Source organism: Oncorhynchus clarkii, chromosome 20, assembly GCF_045791955.1.
Source record: "Oncorhynchus clarkii lewisi isolate Uvic-CL-2024 chromosome 20, UVic_Ocla_1.0, whole genome shotgun sequence".
In the NCBI taxonomy this organism is placed as follows: Eukaryota; Metazoa; Chordata; class Actinopteri; order Salmoniformes; family Salmonidae; genus Oncorhynchus; species Oncorhynchus clarkii.
Window position 1 is genome coordinate 15039949 of NC_092166.1, and position 19369 is coordinate 15059317.

The following is a 19369-nucleotide window of genomic DNA, read 5'->3' on the forward strand; positions in this document are numbered from 1 at the left end:
ACGGATCCCTATAGATTCCCTTCAGATAATGTAAACCGTGTCGCGTTACTGTGTTAAATAGCTCAAATTAATCATCCTTATTTGAAACAGGAATTTCTAAGAGGCCTGTATCTTTGGCTATAGTGCATTACTCAGTGGTGTACTCATCCTAAAAGGTCATATATAAAACCGCATTCCATTGCTACGGTACATTATAATGAATAAGTACGCAATGCGTTCAGATTTTATAGTATTTCTTCTGCTTCTGTTTCTTGGGATGGACTCGTCATCTACAGTATCTGATATATCTCTCTATCTCTCTCTCTTTTCCTCTCTCTCTTTTTTTCTCTCTCTCTCCCTCTCTTTCTCTCTCTCTTGCTCTCTCTCTCTCTCGCACTCACTCCTCTCTTTCTCCAGAGCTGTGTGAAGTTGGAGAACAACTTTGACGATATCAAGCACATGACTCTAAGGCGAACACGGGGCACTCTGTGAGGCGTTCAGGTGAAAGGAGGAGGTGGAAATGAGAAGAGGGGAATGGGTCGCCATGGAAACGTCACCATCGCAATAACAGGAGTGGTGATGGAGGGGTTTGGGGGGAGGTGTTCTTAGTCATTCCTAATTATTGGGGGAACAAATTAGTTTTATAGTCACCATTCAGCCTCTCCCTCTCGGAGGGATTCATTTGTCTGTAGGGGAACGGCAAGATTGGCTACATGCTGGAAAAAATGTAAATGTTTAATTTGTTGAAAATAATGCTTATGTGGAGTCCCCAGGCAGTATCGGAGTACTTTAAGCAGTGAATCATAAGGGTGTTTGCAATTAGAGCTTGAGATTTATTTAGCAGTCATTGGAAATCACAGGAGGGAGACCTTTGACACTGTGACAAGATTGCCAATCTGTTCTCTCGTGTGAAGACGGTTGCTTTTTTAACACATGGCTAGGTACATCGCGGACTGATTTCATTCCACGGGGACAAATGACATGAACACGTCTCAAAGTCTGTCGTAAGTAGAAGTACATTTAATTACATTACCAATACATATAAATAGACTGTTCGTACCAACTCATTACAAGCAATTTTCAGTAGCATACAGTACTGCATATGGTGAGGTTTTTATACTTGTGAATACAGTTGGAGCAGCCAATAATACTTTCCAAGGTTCATAGTTTTGAAACAAGATAGCAGTAGCACTTTTCTATGGAACATAATTTGGGTCTTTGCGTGTCAAAAAAGATACATGTCAAATAACACTATTTGACTCGTCAAATAAGCTTGTTGACCAATCAGGACCTGAATATGATTGCACATAATAATTTAACATGTTCAACAATTTTGTACGTAGTCATTACACATTGATTACACTATCAATCCTATTTCATACGTCACAACGATTCATTGATACCTATGCTATGATGATGTTAATGTTTTGTCTTGCGCACCTGCCGCTGCAATCTCTGGGAGAGTGCTGGTCAGAAACACACTTTCCCAAGCTCTGGGACAGTGCTGGTCAGAAACACACTTCCCCAATCTCTGGGCCAGTGCTGGTCAGACACACACTTCCCCAAGCTCTGGGACAGTGCTGGTCAGAAACACACTTCCCCAAGCTCTGGGACAGTGCTGGTCAGACACACACTTCCCCAAGCTCTGGGACAGTGCTGGTCAGAAACACACTTCCCCAAGCTCTGGGACAGTGCTGGTCAGACACACACTTCCCCAAGCTCTGGGACAGTGCTGGTCAGAAACACACTTCCCCAATCTCTGGGACAGTCCTGGTCAGAAACACACTTCCCCAACCTCTGGGACAGTGCTGGTCAAAAACACACTTCCCCAATCTCTGGGACAGTGCTGGTCAGAAACACACTTCCCCAATCTCTGGGACAGTGCTGGTCAGAAACACACTTCCCCAAGCTCTGGGACAGTGCTGGTCAGACACACACTTCCCCAATCTCTGGGACAGTGCTGGTTAGAAACACACTTCCCCAAGCTCTGGGACAGTGCTGGTCAGACACACACTTCCCCAAGCTCTGGGACAGTGCTGGTCAGAAACACACTTCCCCGAGCTCTGGGACAGTGCTGGTCAGAAACACACTTCCCCGAGCTCTGGGACAGTGCTGGTCAGAAACACACTTCCCCAAGCTCTGGGACTGTGCTGGTCAGAAACACACTTCCCCAAGCTCTGGGACAGTGCTGGTCAGAAACACACTTCCCCAAGCTCTGGGACAGTGCTGGTCAGAAACACAATTCCCCAAGCTCTGGGACAGTGCTGGTCAGAAACACACTTCCCCAAGCTCTGGGACAGTGCTGGTCAGAAACACACTTCCCCAAGCTCTGGGACAGTGCTGGTCAGACACACACTTCCCCAAGCTCTGGGACAGTGCTGGTCAGAAACACACTTCCCCAAGCTCTGGGACAGTGCTGGTCAGAAACACACTTCCCCAATCTCTGGGACAGTGCTGGTCAGAAACACACTTCCCCAAGCTCTGGGACAGTGCTGGTCAGAAACACACTTCCCCAAGCTCTGGGACAGTGCTGGTCAGAAACACACTTCCCCAAGCTCTGGGACAGTGCTGGTCAGAAACAAAGCTAGCTAGCTGATGGATGCAAACAATGTTCTCCCCCAATCGATGGCAAAATGATATAATATTTTTCAGTAGCTATAGTTAGCTAGCTATTTATGTAACGAGGTGTCATCATCTAAAATACCCCTAATTTATAAAACAGTTTTTGTATTTGGTTGATGATAGTCGGACCTGGTCCAGTCAAGCCACACTAGCCAGATGAAGCTAGCTAGTTGTTCACAGTGTTTTCGTTTAGCGTCAGTTGTTGGCTAATCAGCCGGTTACACACTCATTTTCAGGCAGCTACATTTTCCACTTCATATTAACTAGGCTACTTTTCTTTTTAAAGTTCCAATTGGCTAGTTCGTTGAGCCCTCTCCCGCTAGATTGAACGATATGCATCTTCTAGTGATCTTTTACAAAGCGAGCGATGACAGGGAAACGCAGCAGAGAGGAGGAGGCAAAGTGAGAGGTTTCACTCTCGCCAAAATCTTTTCCAAAATAAGCCTAATGCGTTTCTATGGGCTTATGTTGTACCTAAACTGCCTTCCCACCTTTGGGACAATGACTCCCATTGTTTGGGCAGAGACAGAAACATATTGTCATTATATACAGATCTCTGGTTGCAGTCTAATTTCTTACACGGCGGAGGGAGAAAGAGCATGATGCTCATGAATTTGCACGTCCTATGTAATGTAAGTAGTAACGATGAGTCTAAATCCAATAGCCTAGTTATTGTTTTCTGACACAATCGTTTATCACATAGGCAGCTACACAGAGTCGTGGCGCCAAGTAGGCCTAAGATATTTACTGTGCGTTGATTGACAACTGAACAGCAAGTGTTGACTAGTTTATAAAAGGTGTCGAACTGACTGAATATCCCTTTGTCATTCATAAATCATGAAACAGGGTTATACACTGAATATACAAAACATTAAGAACACCTGCTCATTCCATGACAGACTGACCAGGTGAATCCAGGTGAAAGCTATGATCCCTTATTGATGTAACTTGTTAAATCCATTTCAATCGTTGTAGAAGAAGGGGAGGAGACAAGTTAATGAAGGATCTTTGGCTACTTTGAAGAATCTCAAATTTAACATATATTTTGATTTGTTTAACACATTTTTGGTTACTACATGATTCCATATGTGTTATTTTACAGTTTTGATGTCTTCACTTTTATTCTACAATGTAGAAAATAGTCCAAATAAAGAAAAATCCTTGAATGAGTAGGTGTATCTAAACGTTTGACTGGTACCACATGGTACTACATATTTACATATTCATTGTTGGACATAAAACACTGCAAAACCACCAGGAAGTGATTTTATTTTTGGAAATATTTTGCCAAGTATTCCCACCATAATAGAGAGGAAAATGTAAGCACCCCAGGCTGTGTTACAACCGGATGTGACCGGGAGACCCATGAGGCGGGGTACAATTGGCCCAGGGTCATCCGGGTTAGGAGAGGGTTTAGCCGGCCGGGATTTCCTTGTCCCATCGCACTCAAGCGAATCCTTGTGGCAGGCCAGGTGCCTGCAAGCTGACTTCTCCGCCAGATTGGTGCGGCTGGCTTCCGGGTTAAGCGAGCAGTGTGTCAATTTGCAGTCTCCAAATTATTTGTCATTATGTTCCGGACCCACGACCATGCACAAAAATAGCCCTGAGTTACAGTACATATAAGGAAATCAGTCAATTGAAATGAATTCATTAGGACCTAATCTATGGATTTCACATGACTGGGAATACAGATATGCATCTGTTGGTCACAGATACTGTAACAAAAAAAAAGGTAGGGGCGTGGATCAGAAAACTAGTCAGTATCTGGTGTGACCACCATTTGCCTCATGCAGCGCGACACATCTCCTTCGAATAGAGTTGATCAGGCTGTTGATTGCGGCCTGTGGAACGTTGTCCCACTCCTCTTCAATGGCTGTGCGAAGTTGCTGGATATTGGCGGGAACTGGAACAAGCTGTCATCCTGTGGTTACATCTGGTCTGCGGTTATGAGGCCGGTTGGACGCACTGACAAATGATCTAAAACAACATTGGACGTGACTTATGGTAGAGAAATTAACATTCAATTCTCTGGCAACAGCTATGGTGGATATTCCTGCAGTCAGCATGCCAATTGCACGCTCCCTCAAAACTTGAGACAGCTGTGGCATTGTGTTGAGTGGGGCAAAACTGCACATTTTAGAGTGGCCTTTTATTATCCCCAGCACAATGATCATGCCGTTGAGTCAGCTTCTTGATATGCAACACCTGTCAAGTGGATGGATTATCTTGGCAAAGGAGAAATTGTCACTCACAGGGATGTAAACAAATTGGTGCACAAAATTTGAGAGAAATAATATTTGTGTGCATAAGGAACATTTCTGGGAAATGTTATTTCAGCTCATGAAACATGGGACCGACACTTGTTGTGTTTATATTGTTGTTCGGTGTAGTTGATGAGCCATGTATTAGAATGTACTAGAGGCCACTAAAATATAGTTATTTTGGGATGCCTGGCTGGCTACTTTTTTGTATTTGACTGGCTAATCTATCTACTTGTGGAAAACACTGTTGTCATAACGTTAGCTTGGGCTAACAGGGCTAGGTAGATGGCTAGCTTGTTTAGTTTGTTATCTATGTGTTGGACAACTGAGTATGTCAACAACAAAAAAATGGCTCGTTTGACCCTGATCTCATGTCAAATGCTCACGCATTCGGTCGAACAAATACTAGCTTATTTTCTGTTAAGGGCTTTCTCTGCCCTTAACCGTGTTCTGAACACCTCCAAAACAAAGGTCATGTAGTTTGGGAAGAAGAATGCCCCTCTCCCCACCAGTGTGATTACTACCTCTGAGAGTTTAGAGCTTGAGGTAGTCACCTCATACAAGTAGTTGGGAGTATGGCTAGATGGTACACTGTCCTTCTCTCAGCACATATCAAAGCTGCAGGCTAAGGTGAAATCTAGACTTGGTTTCATCAATCGTAATTGTTGTTTTACCCCAGCTGCCAAACTAACCCTGATTCAGATAAACATCTTACCCGTGCTAGATTACGGAGACGTAATTTGTAGATCTGCAGGTAAGGGTGCTCTCGAGTGCCTAGATGTTCTTTACCATTCGGCCATCAGATTTGCCACCAATGCTCCTTATAGGACACATCACTAGTACTCTTTACTCCTCTGTAAACTGGTCATCTCTGTATACACGTCGCAAGACCCACTGGTTGATGCTTATTTATAAAACCCTCTTAGGTCTCACTCCCCACTATCTGAGATACCTACTGCAGCCCTCATCCTCCACATACAACACCCGTTCTGTCAGTCACGTTCTGTTAAAGGTCCCCAAAGCACACACTTCCCTGGGTCGCTCCTTATTTCAGTTCGCTGCAAAAAACACTCAAACTGGACCGTTTTATTTCCATCTCTTCATTCAAGGACTCAATCAATGACACTCTTACTGAGAGTTGTGGCTGCTTCGCGTGATGTATTATTGTCTCCACCTTCTTGCCCTTTGTGCTGTTGTCTGTGCCCAATAATGTTTGTAGCATGTTTTGTGCTGCTACCATGTTGTGCTGCTGCCATGTTGTGCTGCTGCCATGTTGTGTTGCTACCATGTTGTTGTCATGTGGTGTTGCTACCATGCTGTTTTCATGTGTTGCTGCCATATAATGTCTTATGTCTCTTTTTGTAATGTTGTAATGTTATTGTGTCTTTCTTGTCGTGATGTGTGTTTTGTCCAATATTTTTATTTTATTTGACATTTTTAATCCCCCCCGCAGGAGGCCTTTTGCCTTTTGGTAGGCCATAATTGTAAATAAGAACTTGTTCTTAACTGACTTGCCTAGGTAAATAAAGGTTAAATAAATGAATAAAATATATATATATTACCATTGCAGTATCGTAAACACAGAGTAAACACATTGCGGCCATAGTGCGTGCTCGTTTGCAGACTGACTGTAGTGGTGGCACCGGCTTGTGCATGCAAATTCAGCACACACAACATTCTATAATAGCATTTTGTTATTTGACGCGTCATATTAAACACGTATTCGACGCATCACATAGGGATATTTATGTGTATATTCTTTTACACATAAAGGCCCGAACATCTTTCCATTCTTTTCACACAGTGCTTTTAATCAATACCCATCGGAACTGTTTTGAAACAGAAAGGGAACTTTATTCTTTTGGACGATGCTTCTCTCTCTTTGCTGAGTCAACACAACCAGAGTAGTGGTAAGGTCAGTTGGGTTGTAAGGTAAAGCGTAAGGTATGGCGTTGTGACATCTAACTTGTGTGTGGTGTTAATGTTACTAACATTTGTTTTCCTTTCACAGTAGGGGGTGAGGGGGGAGGGATAGAGAGAGACAAGAGAGACAGACACACTGGTGGCAGTACACTCCATGGTCTGTACCGAGGACTATACTGTGTTAACCTAGCTAAATGTCATAGTATCTGTGTGAGCGGGATAGGATCTTCCACACTGTGAGGGACCTGCAATGCTTATGAAAAATGCAGGTTCCCTGACAGCTAATAATGTCTGACATCAAAGTCCAGCTGGCGTGCCTTCACCTCTCCGTGGCTAAGGAAGGGATGGAGAGTCATAGGGAGGTGGGGGGAGGTGATCTTCCTAGGGTAGGGACTAGGGAGATTGAGTGGTGTGTGTGTGGGTGCGTGTGTGTTCCTCCTAGGGTAGGGAGATTGAGGAGTTGAGGGTGAGGGATGGGGGGTTGTGGGGCTGGTGGGGAGTGCTGTCAGGGGCCACGGACTCCTGCGGCTTGCTGACACCATGTTCTCATTACTTATGTTGAGTCATCCAGGATCCAGGAAGTGGATCCCTTGTTAAGGCCTGGGCACCATTAGTTCTCAGCAACAGGTTTGTGCAATTATCGACACAGCATACAGACACGGCTTAGGGTGAGGAGGGTTGGGCATGGGTTGTTTAATGAAGAACTCTATGTAAACTTGTTAGAAACAGGATAAAAGAGTGTACATGCAGAGTTTATTTCCAAAACGCTACACTCTTAGAAAAAAGGTGCTATCTCGAATCAAAAAAGGTTCTTCAGCTGTTCCCAAAGGATAACTGAAGAAACAATTTTGGTTCCAGGTAGAACTTATTTGGTTCCAGGTAGAACCCTTTCCACAGAGAGTTCTACATGGAAGCCAAAACAGGTTCTAACTGGAACCAAAAAGGGGTCTAACTTGAACCAAAAGGGGTTATCCTATGGGGACAGCTGAAGAACCCCACTGGAAACTTTTTTGTAAGAGTGTATATCCACCAATTTTCACATTTGTGTTTTTTATGAGAAATGAGTGCTTATGGCTACCTTTATGTATGTGTAAAATATTACTGTCCTCAGGTTTTTTATTCATAGATGTCAGATGGGTATTACTAACAATCCATTGTTTGGATGGAATGGAATGTTCGCATTCCGTATATTTAACATATAAATTCAACAGATCACAAATCTAGCCTTATGCTAGTGTTTTGGTTAGAGTTAGGATCTTTTCCCAAATGGCACCCTATTCCCTATACACTGCACACCTTTTGACTAGAGCACAAATCTCATATTACACTACTGATACATTTTTATATATATATATAATATGCTAGTGTTTTTATATATATATATAATTTACAATTGGCTCATTCAACCCCCTCCTCTCCCCTGTAACTATTCCCCAGGTCGTGGCTGCAAATGAGAACATGTTCTCAGTCAACTTACCTGGTAAAATAATGGATAAATAATTTAAAAATATATATATATATATATATATATTTAATATTTATGTCACAAATGTATACAGTGCCTTGCAAAAGTATTCGGCCCCCTTGAACTTTGCGACCTTTTGCCACATTTCAGGCTTCAAACATAAAGATATAAAACTGTATTTTTTTGTGAAGAATCAACAACAAGTGGGACACAATCATGAAGTGGAACGACATTTATTGGATATTTCAAACTTTTTTAACAAATCAAAAACTGAAAAATTGGGCGTGCAAAATTATTCAGCCCCTTTACTTTCAGTGCAGCAAACTCTCTCCAGAAGTTCAGTGAGGATCTCTGAATGATCTAATGTTGACCTAAATGACTAATGATGATAAATACAATCCACCTGTGTGTAATCAAGTCTCCGTATAAATGCACCTGCACTGTGATAGTCTCAGAGGTCCGTTAAAAGCGCAGAGAGCATCACGAAGAACAAGGAACACACCAGGCAGGTCCGAGATACTGTTGTGAAGAAGTTTAAAGCCGGATTTGGATACAAAAAGATTTCCCAAGCTTTAAACATCCCAAGGAGCACTGTGCAAGCGATAATATTGAAATGGAAGGAGTATCAGACCACTGCAAATCTACCAAGACCTGGCCGTCCCTCTAAACTTTCAGCTCATACAAGGAGAAGACTGATCAGAGATGCAGCCAAGAGGCCCATGATCACTCTGGATGAACTGCAGAGATCTACAGCTGAGGTGGGAGACTCTGTCCATAGGACAACAATCAGTCGTATATTGCACAAATCTGGCCTTTATGGAAGAGTGGCAAGAAGAAAGCCATTTCTTAAAGATATCCATAAAAAGTGTTGTTTAAAGTTTGCCACAAGCCACCTGGGAGACACACCAAACATGTGGAAGAAGGTGCTCTGGTCAGATGAAACCAAAATTGAACTTTTTGGCAACAATGCAAAACGTTATGTTTGGCGTAAAAGCAACACAGCTGAACACACCATCCCCACTGTCAAACATGGTGGTGGCAGCATCATGGTTTGGGCCTTCTTTTCTTCAGCAGGGACAGGGAAGATGGTTAAAATTGATGGGAAGATGGATGGAGCCAAATACAGGACCATTCTGGAAGAAAACCTGATGGAGTCTGCAAAAGACCTGAGACTGGGACGGAGATTTGTCTTCCAACAAGACAATGATCCAAAACATAAAGCAAAATCTACAATGGAATGATTCAAAAATAAACATATCCAGGTGTTAGAATGGCCAAGTCAAAGTCCAGACCTGAATCCAATCGAGAATCTGTGGAAAGAACTGAAAACTGCTGTTCACAAATGCTCTCCATCCAACCTCACTGAGCTCGAGCTGTTTTGCAAGGAGGAATGGGAAAAAATTTCAGTCTCTCGATGTGCAAAACTGATAGAGACATACCCCAAGCGACTTACAGCTGTAATCGCAGCAAAAGGTGGCGCTACAAAGTATTAACTTAAGGGGGCTGAATAATTTTGCACGCCCAATTTTTCAGTTTTTGATTTGTTAAAAAAGTTTGAAATATCCAATAAATGTCGTTCCACTTCATGATTGTGTCCCACTTGTTGTTGATTCTTCACAAAAAAATACAGTTTTATATCTTTATGTTTGAAGCCTGAAATGTGGCAAAAGGTCGCAAAGTTCAAGGGGGCCGAATACTTTCGGAAGGCACTGTAGTTTCTACAGTTCTTTTCGTCACATTTGACTGTGTAAAAACCTTGCAGTGCTAGCTACTTTTTTCTCTGAGAGTGAGGCAGATTTATCTTATTTTGTAACAAAATGTTATTGTTTCATTTCAGAGAGACAAACAATCTAGTGATAGGTTTCAAACAAATACATGTCTGTCATTTAACAACCCTGTGCCACGATTAGATGTCAAAATAATGTCTGAAAATTGATATATAGCATTTTGGAATTAAACTCTTCACATGTATTGTATATATACAGTACAATATAATGTTATGTGATGTGTAGTGTATTGTCTGTAGAGGGCTCGCCATTTGGCTCATTTTTCTGTCATCTCTTTTTTCCCCTTTTTAAAAATCAACGTTGAGTATTTGAAGCCGCTAAGGACCCTGTGACCAGACAAAAAGGCTTTCAACACAGAGACACTGAAACCCTGGCAATTGAAGTAAAAATGCGATCATTAGTCCCCGAGACATTACGTTGTTGCTAATTAGGAAGAGCAACACATCGTCTTCCTCAAAGACTCCATTAGGCTACCGACTGAAGTCCCGTACCTCTCTTCTCCCCTCCTCTCCCCTCCACTCCTTCCTCTCTTTGGCATCACACCAGGACAAAGAAACATGGATTCATTATGAGAAGAAGATAAGAAAGTGTCCCTTTCCACTGCATAACTTACCAGCACAAGTAGCTAGAGACAGCAGGACGTAGAGAGGAGAGAGGAGAGAGAGAGGAGGGGTACTTTAATACTGAAGCCAATCTTAATTGGTCACGTCCTAAGGCAGCTTGTATAATTAAGATGACAGTGCCTGGATGTGGAGTGGACGGTCTCGAAGGTCTCGTCTCGTCCCTCCAGACATTTGTGACACGCTCCCCAGAGCTCTCATTACAACGATGCCCGACGATGGCTTTTATAACAGGGCCCCTGTCCCATTTGAAGGAGTGAGCGGATCCCCAGAGGCTTTAGTCTGTTGAAGCAATTTAAATACATTCATGTCCAAGTACTAGTCTGTAATGTTGTGTGCTATTTGTTTATTGTCGAATTATAGTTTTGTGGAAAGATCGTATGCCTTACTCAAGAATACTGTTGTCAGAGAGAGAGAGAGCTGTAAGTCAATGTCAATGGCTTTCAAGGAACATAAATGTAGTGATACATACATACTGTTTTTCAATCAGTATTCTTATATTGTCTCAATATGTGGCGTAAAAACTGGCAGTATGGTTTGTGATGACCCTAATACAACCTGCAGTATATCTATAGCTGAACAGTAAAGGATAACAGCCTTTAAAACAGCCTTAAGGCACAGCTGTAGGCTAACACACACACACACACACACACACACACACACACACACACACACACACACACACACACCAGATTCCTCCACCTGCTACCCCAGATCTCCCTTGTGGGTTGCAGGTGTGGGGTTGGTCCTGGTATTAGAATAGACGACGGTGTGTGTGTGTGTCTCCTATGACAGGGCCAGACTCAGTGGGCGTTGTGTGCAGCTGGTAGACATTCTCCAGTGTTCCTCTAAGGACTTCCAGTCTACTGCACTGACAGCTCTGACAGCTACAACGACATCCCTTAAGCATGCCATAATCTCTCTCCATCCCTTGATAATATGGGGTGTTTGTACGTCTGTGTGTGTGTGTGTGTGTGTGTGTGTGTGTGTGTGTGTGTGTGTGTGTGTGTGTGTGTGTGTGTGTGTGTGTGTGTGTGTGTGTGTGTGTGTGTGTGTGTGTGTGTGTGTGTGTGTGTGTGTGTGTGTGTGTAGCTGTTTATGTGTGTGGGAGTATATATATCATTTGGACACATACCTGTACATTTTTGTCTAGGCTTACTTAGGCATTGAAGCTATGCCAAAAGGATTCACACAGCTGAACCTGAACCTAATTATTGAACAAGGCCCACATTACCCCCTTTGCCATCTCATGTTGCCTTTATATTTTTGTTCAGTATATATACACTACATGAACAAGAGTCAAATATTTATTTTTATCCGTTTTTTAAAATCAGATTTTATCAATTGCAGGAGTTACTTCATGTGGACAGAGTTCCATACAGTTATGGCTTTATGTAGTACTGTGCGCCTCCCATAGTCCCATAGTGTTCTGGACTTGGGGACTGTGAAGAGACCTCTGATGGCATGTCTTGTGAGGTATGCATGGGTGTCTGACCTGTGTGCTAATAGTTGAAACAGACAGCTAGGTGCATTCAACATGTCAGTACTTCTCACAAATACAAGTAGTGATGAAGTGAATCGCTACTCTACTTTGAGCCAAGAGAGCTTGACATGCATATGATTAATGTTAGTAGGGGATGAAAGCCATCACACACAGGTTTTTTCCAGCAGCAGATTATGACGATAATGTCAAAAGCTGCACTGAAGTCTAACAAAACAGCTCCCACAAACGTTTCATTATCTTTTCTTAGCCAGTCATTTGTGCCTTAAACACTGTTTGTTGAATTCCCTTCTCTATAAGCATGCTTAAAATCTGCTGTTCATTTGTTTACTGTGAAATAGCCTTCTATTTAGTCAACACATTTTTTCTCAAAGGTTTACTAAGGGTTAGTAACAGGCTGATTGGTCGGCTGTTGGAATCAGTAAAGGCTAGTCCAAAGCGTTTAACTATCATTCTTCATATCATTTCATATTAGTACAGTTTCTTCTTCTTTTTGTTCAATTTAGTTACATGATTTCTCAATTTACAGTATGTTTGCCAATCGGCCAAGTAGCCAGACTTATTTGCAATTCAATTTGTCTCATCCCTCTCAACCATAACATTTTTTAATTCCTCATCAATCCATGGGGATTTAACCGTTTTTATATTCCAGTGTCTGGTTGCTCCGCATTAAACACCACAGACCAGAAAATATTATTTACATCTTAAACAAAGGAATCACTATGAAACTTAATGTAATGACGTCTTATACACTATATTAGGCCCAGTCGTTGGAACTTTGGTTTTCCTAGATATGGCTATTACATTATGATCACTACATCCTATGGATTTGGATACTGTTTTAGAGCAGATATCTGCAGCATTAGTAAAGATGTAATCAATACATGTGGATGATTACATTTCTGTGCTGCTTGTAAATACCTTGGTAAGCTGACTGACAGTTTGAAGATTTGTCTTGAGTGGGCATTTTGATGAAAGCATTTTATATTTGAGGTTCTTCAAAGTAGCCACCCTTTGCCTTGATAACAACTTTACACACTCTTGGTATTCTGTGAACCAGCTCCATGAGGTAGTCACCTGGGATGCTTTTCCAACAGTCTTGAAGGAGTTCCCATATATGCTGAGCACTTGTTGTTTGTTCTTCCTTCACTATGCAGTCCGATTCATCCCAAACCATCTCAATAGGGTTGAGGTCGGGTGATTGTGAAAGGCCAGGTCATCTGATACAGCACTACATCACTCTCCTCCTTGGTTAAATAGCCCTTACACAACCTGGAGGTGTGTTTTGGGTCATTGTCATGTTGAAAACAAATGATAGACCCACTAAGCTCAAACCAGATGGGATGGCGTATCGCTGCAGAATGCTATGGTAGCCATGTTGGTTAAGTGTGCGTGAATTCTAAATAAATCACTGACAGTGTCACCAGCAAAGTACCCCCAACACCATCGCAGCTCCTCCTCCATGCTTCACAGTGGGAACCACACATGCAGAGATAATTCATTTTCCTTCACTGCGTCTCACAAAGACACAACGGTTGGAACCAAAAATGTCACATTTTGACTCATCAGAACGAAGGACAGATTTCCACCGGTCTAGTATCCATTGCTCGTGTTTCTTGGCCCAAGCAAGTCTCTTCTTAGTTTTGGTGTCCTTTAGTAGTGGTGTCGTTGCAGGGATTCGACCATGATGGCCTGATTCACGGAGTCTCCTCTGAACAGTTGATGTTGAGATGTGTCTGTTACTTGAACTCTGTGAATCATTTATTTGGTCTGCAATCTGAAGTGCAGTTTACTGCCAATTTCTGAGGTTGGTAACTCTAATGAACTTCTCCTCGGCAGCAGAGGTAACTCTGGGTCTTCCTTTCCTGTGGCCATCCTCATGAGAGCCAGTTTCATCATAGAGGTTGATGGTTTTTGCATCAGCACTTGAAGAAAGTTCTTGACTAACCTGCATGTCTCTAAGTAATGATGGACTGTCATTTTTCTTTGCTTATTTGAGCTGTTCTTGCCATAATATGGACTTGGTCTTTACTCAATAGGACTAGCTAACCTCTGTGTGCCAATCCTACCTTGTCACAACACAACTGATTGGCTCAAACGCATTAAGAAGGAAAGAAATTCCACAAATTACGTTAACAAATCACACCTGAAATGCCTTACAGGTGACTACCTCAAGAAGCTGGTTGAGAGAATGCCAAGAGTCTGCAAAGCTGTTGTCAAGGCAAAGGGTGGCTACTTTGAAGAATCCCAAATATGATTTATTTTTTTATATTTTTTATCCAGGTAGGCTAGTAGAGAACAAGTTCTCATTTACAACTGCGACCTGGCCAAGATAAACCAAAGCAGGGCAACACAAACAACAACACAGAGTTGAATATGGAATAAACAAACATACAGTCAATAATACAATAGAAAAAGTCTATATACAGTGCGTGCAAATGAGGTAGGATAACAGAGGTAAGGCAATACATCGGCCATAGTGGCAAAATAATTACAATATAGCAATTAAACACTGGAGTGATAGATGTGCAGAAGATGAGTGTACAAATAGAGATACTGGGGTGCAAGGGAGCTAAATAAATAAAATAGATAACAGTATGGGGATGAGGTAGTTGGATGGGCTAATTACTGGTGGGCTATGTACAGGTGCAGTGATCTATGAGCTGCTCTGACAGCTGGTGCTTAAAGCTAGTGAGGAAGATATGGGTCTCCAGCTTCAGTGGTTTTTGCAGTTCGTTCCAGTCATTGGCAGCAGAGAACTGGAAGGAAAGGCGGCAGAAGGAGGAATTGGCTTTGGGGGGTGACCAGTGAAATATACCTGCTGGAGCGCGTGCTACGGGTGGGTGCTGCTATGGTGACCAGTGAGCTGAGATAAGGCGGGGCTTTACCTAGCAAAGACTTATAGATGACCTGGAGCCAGTGGGTTTGGCGACAAATATGAAGCGAGGGCCATCCAACGAGAGCATACAGGTCGCAATGGTGGGTAGTATATGGGGCTTTGGTGACAAAACGGATGGCACTGTGATGGACTGCATCAAATTTGCTGAGTAGAGTGTCGGAGGCTATTTTTTAAATGACATCGCCGAAGTCAAGGATCGGTGGGATAGTCAGTTTTACGAGGGTATGTTTGGCAGCATGAGTGAAGGATGCTTTGTTGCGAAATAGGAAGCTGATTCTAGATTTAATTTTGGATTGGAGATGCTTAATGTGAGTCTGGAAGGAGAGTTTACAGTCTAACCAGACACTTAGGTATTTGTAGTTGTCCACATATTCTAAGTCAAAACCGTCCAGAGTAGTGATGCTGGGCGGGCGGGCAGGTGTGGGCAGCGATCGCTTGAAGAGCATGCATTTCGTTTTACTGTGTTTAAGAGCAGTTGGAGATTTGTTTAACACTTTATTGTTTACTACATGATTCCATATGTGTTATTTCATAGTTTGATGTCTTCACTATTATTCTACAATGTAGAAAATAGTACAAATAAAGAAAAACCCTTGAATGAGTAGGTGTGTCCACATTTTTGAGTAGTACTGTATATACAGTGCATTCGGAAAGTACTCAGATCCCTTTACTTTTTCCACATTTTGTTACCTTAGTCTTATTCTGAAATTGATTTTCAAAAATCCCCCTCATCAATCTACACTCAATACCCCATAATTACAAAGCAAAAACAAGTTTTGAGAAATTTTTCAAATGTATAATTTTTTGTTGTTGTTGAAATATTCATTTACATAAGTATTCAAACCCTTTACTCAGTACTTTGTTGAAGCATCTTTAACAGCGATTACAGCCTAGAGTCTTCTTGGGTATGATGCTACAAGCTTGGCACACCTGTTTTTGGGGAGTTTCTCCCATTAATCTCTGCAGATCCTCTCGAGCTCTGTCAGATTGGATGGAGTGTCACTGCACAGCTATTTTCAGGTCTATCCAGAGATGTCACTCAAGGACATTTTGAGACTTGTCCCAAAGCAACTCCCGTGTTGTCTTGGCTGTGTGCTTAGGGTCGTTGTCCTGTTGGAAGGTGAACCTTCGCCAAAGTCGGTGGTCCTGAGCGCTCTAGAGCAGGTTTTTGTCAAGGATCTCTCTGTACTTTGCTCCGTTCATCTTTCTCTCGATCCTCACTACTCTCCCAGTCCCTGCTGCTGAAAAACATCCCCACAGCATGATACTGCCACCACCATGCTTCACCGTAGGGATGGTGCCAGGTTTTCTCCAGACGTGATTCTTGGAATTCAGGCCAGAGTTCAATCTTGGTTTCATCAAACCAGAGAATCTTGTTTCTCATGGTCTGAGAGTCTTTAGGTGTTTGTTTTTTCGGAAGGATGATCAATGGAAACAAGATGCATGTGATCTCATTTTCGAGTCTCATAGCATAGGTCTGAATACTTACATAAATAATCTATTTCTGTGTAGTTTTTTAAATAACTTTGCACAAATTTATAAAAACCTGTTTTTGCTTTGTGATAATGGGTTATTGTGTGTTGACTGATGAAGTACAATTTGTATTTAATCCATTTTAGAATAGGGCTGTAATATAATACAATTTGGAAAAAGTCAAGGGGTCTGAATACTTTCTTGAATGTACTGTATATATTTTTTATATACACACCTACTCATATTTAAGCCCTTATTTTTGTTGGCACAAAACTATCTCCGTACTTCATTTATTTGTTTGGGTTACCCTTAGATGAGTCCAGATGAGAGCAAAAAGGAGAACACCATCGTGTTTTTATTGCATTTATTATGGATCCCCATTAGCTGCTTCCAAGGCAACAGGTACTCTTCCTCGGGTCCAGCAAAATTAATGCAGTTCTACATTTCTTTAAATATTACAATGTTTTGGTCACCTCCCTGACCAAGTTCCTTCTCCCCTGACTTGGCAGTTTGGCCGGGATGCCAGCTCTAGGAAGAGCAACAGATTTCACAACATATTAAGTGTGTACCCTCAGGCCCCTAATCTGCTACCACATATCCACGATACAATGTGTATGTGTGTGTATAGTGCGTATGTTATCGTGTGTTTGTATGCATGTGTCAGTGCCTATGTTTGTGTTGCTTCACAGTCCCCGCTGGTCCATAATGTGTATTTTTCTCTGTTTTTTTAATCAAATTGTACTGATTGCATTAGTTAATTTATGTGTAATAGAGTTCCATGTAGTCATGGCTCTATGTAGTACTGTGCACCTCCCATAGTCTGTTCTGGACTTGGGGACTCAGTGCATTCAACATGTCCAGACTTCACAAATAGAAGTTGTGTTTGTGAGAGTCTCCCCTCTCTATAGAGCGGTCATATTAGTTTTTAGGCCAAACTGTCGATTTCCGGGATGTCTCCTGGTCTGACAAACAGCGCTGTGGCTCTGCAACTTTCCAACGCAGGTGCGGAAGAGCGACATACTGTATGCCGAATGCTGTGGATTGAGAAAACTGATCTCTCTAGCTTAAACTGACAGATGGAGATGGAGCCACAATGGGAAGCTAACAAGGTGTCTGAGTCTAATGCGGGAGCCTGAGATGAATGTGTAATGGTGTAATGGTGTGGCCAGGAGCCAGTTGACCTCCCTCTGTGGCTCATTTAGCACACATTTAAGACCTGAAAACAAAGTCACCATAAATAATAGAACAGGTTGCAGAATTAAAGAGAACAAGTAGAAGACACGTCTAGAATTGTTTGATTGTTGTGTTCACAGGAAAGAGGAAAGAGAAGCGTTTTTTTTTTTAGATGCATAGGGTAGGTAGAGAGTAATATGTGGTGATAGCGCTGGAAGTTGTAAAGTTACAAGTAGGTGTCTGTTAGTGAGCATTTCTCCTTTGCCAAGATAATCCATCCACGTGACAGGTGTGGCATATTAAGAAGCTGATTTAAAAGCATGATCATTACACAGGTGCACCTTGTGCTGGGGACAATAAAAGGCCATTCTAAAATGTGCAGCTTTGTCACGCAACACAATGCTACAGATGTCTCAAGTTTTGAGGTAGTATGCAATTGTCATGCTGACTGCAGGATGTCCATCATAGCTGTTGCCAGAGAACTGAATGTTCATTTCTCTACCATTAGCCAATGTCGTTTTAGAGAATTTAGCAGTACATCCAACCAGCCTCAGAACCGTAGACCATGTGTAACTATGCCAGCCCAGGACCTCTACATCCGGCTTCTTCACCTGCGGGATTGTATGAGACCAGCCAAATAATTTCTGCACAAACTGTCAGAAACCGTCTCTGGTAAGCTCATCTGCGTGCTAGTCATCCTCACCAGGGTCTTTACCTGACTGCAGTTCAGCATCATAACCGACTTCAGTGGGCAAGTGCTCAACTTCGATTGCCACTGGCACGCTGGAGAAGTGTGCTCTTCACGGATGAATCCCGGTTTCAACTGTACCTGGCAGATGGCAGACACTGTGTATGGCGCTGTGTGGGCGAGCGGTTTGTCTATGTGAACGTTGTGAACAGAGTGACCCATAGTGGTGGTGGGGTTATGGTATGGGCAGTCATAAGCTACGGACATTGCACACAATTGCGTTTTATTGATTGGCAATTTGAATGCACAGAAATACCATGATGAGATCCTGAGGCCCATTGTCGTGCCATTCATCCACCGACATCACCTCATGTTTCAGCATGACAACACATGGCCCCATGTCGCAAGGATCTGTACACAATTCCTGGAAGCTGAAAATGTCCCAGTTCTTCCAAGGCCTGCATGGTCACCAGACATGTCACCCATCGAGCACATTTGGGATGCTCTGGATCTAGGTGTACGACAGCTTGTTCCAGTTCCCGCCAATATCCAGCAACTTCACACAGCCATTGAAGAGGAGAGGGACAACGTTCCACAGGCCACAATCAACAGCCTGATCAACTGTAAGCGAAGGAGATGTGCCCCCCTGCATGAGGCAAATGGTAGTCACCAGATACTGACTGATTTTCTGATCTACGCATCTACCTTTTCTTTCTTTTTTTAGGTATCTGTGACCAACAGGTGCATATCTGTATTCCCAGTCATGTGAAATCCATAGATTAGGGCCTAATGCATTTATTTCAATTGACTGAATTCCTTATATGAACTATAACTCATCGTAATCTTTGAAATTGTTGCATGTTGCGGATATGTTTTTGTTCAGTGTGTAATTTAGGATTATTTTTAGACCAATGTCCTCTGGTAGTGTCCCTCAGTTATTGATAACTTCTAGAAGATTAGATCAATATCACAAGTGAA

The 19369-nt window shown here is 42.4% G+C and overlaps 1 pseudogene; it reads left to right on the forward strand.

The window, feature by feature from the left end:
• Nucleotides 1-19369, forward strand: part of LOC139376890 (dihydropyrimidine dehydrogenase [NADP(+)]-like) — a 192698-nt pseudogene that overhangs the window by 58842 nt on the left and 114487 nt on the right.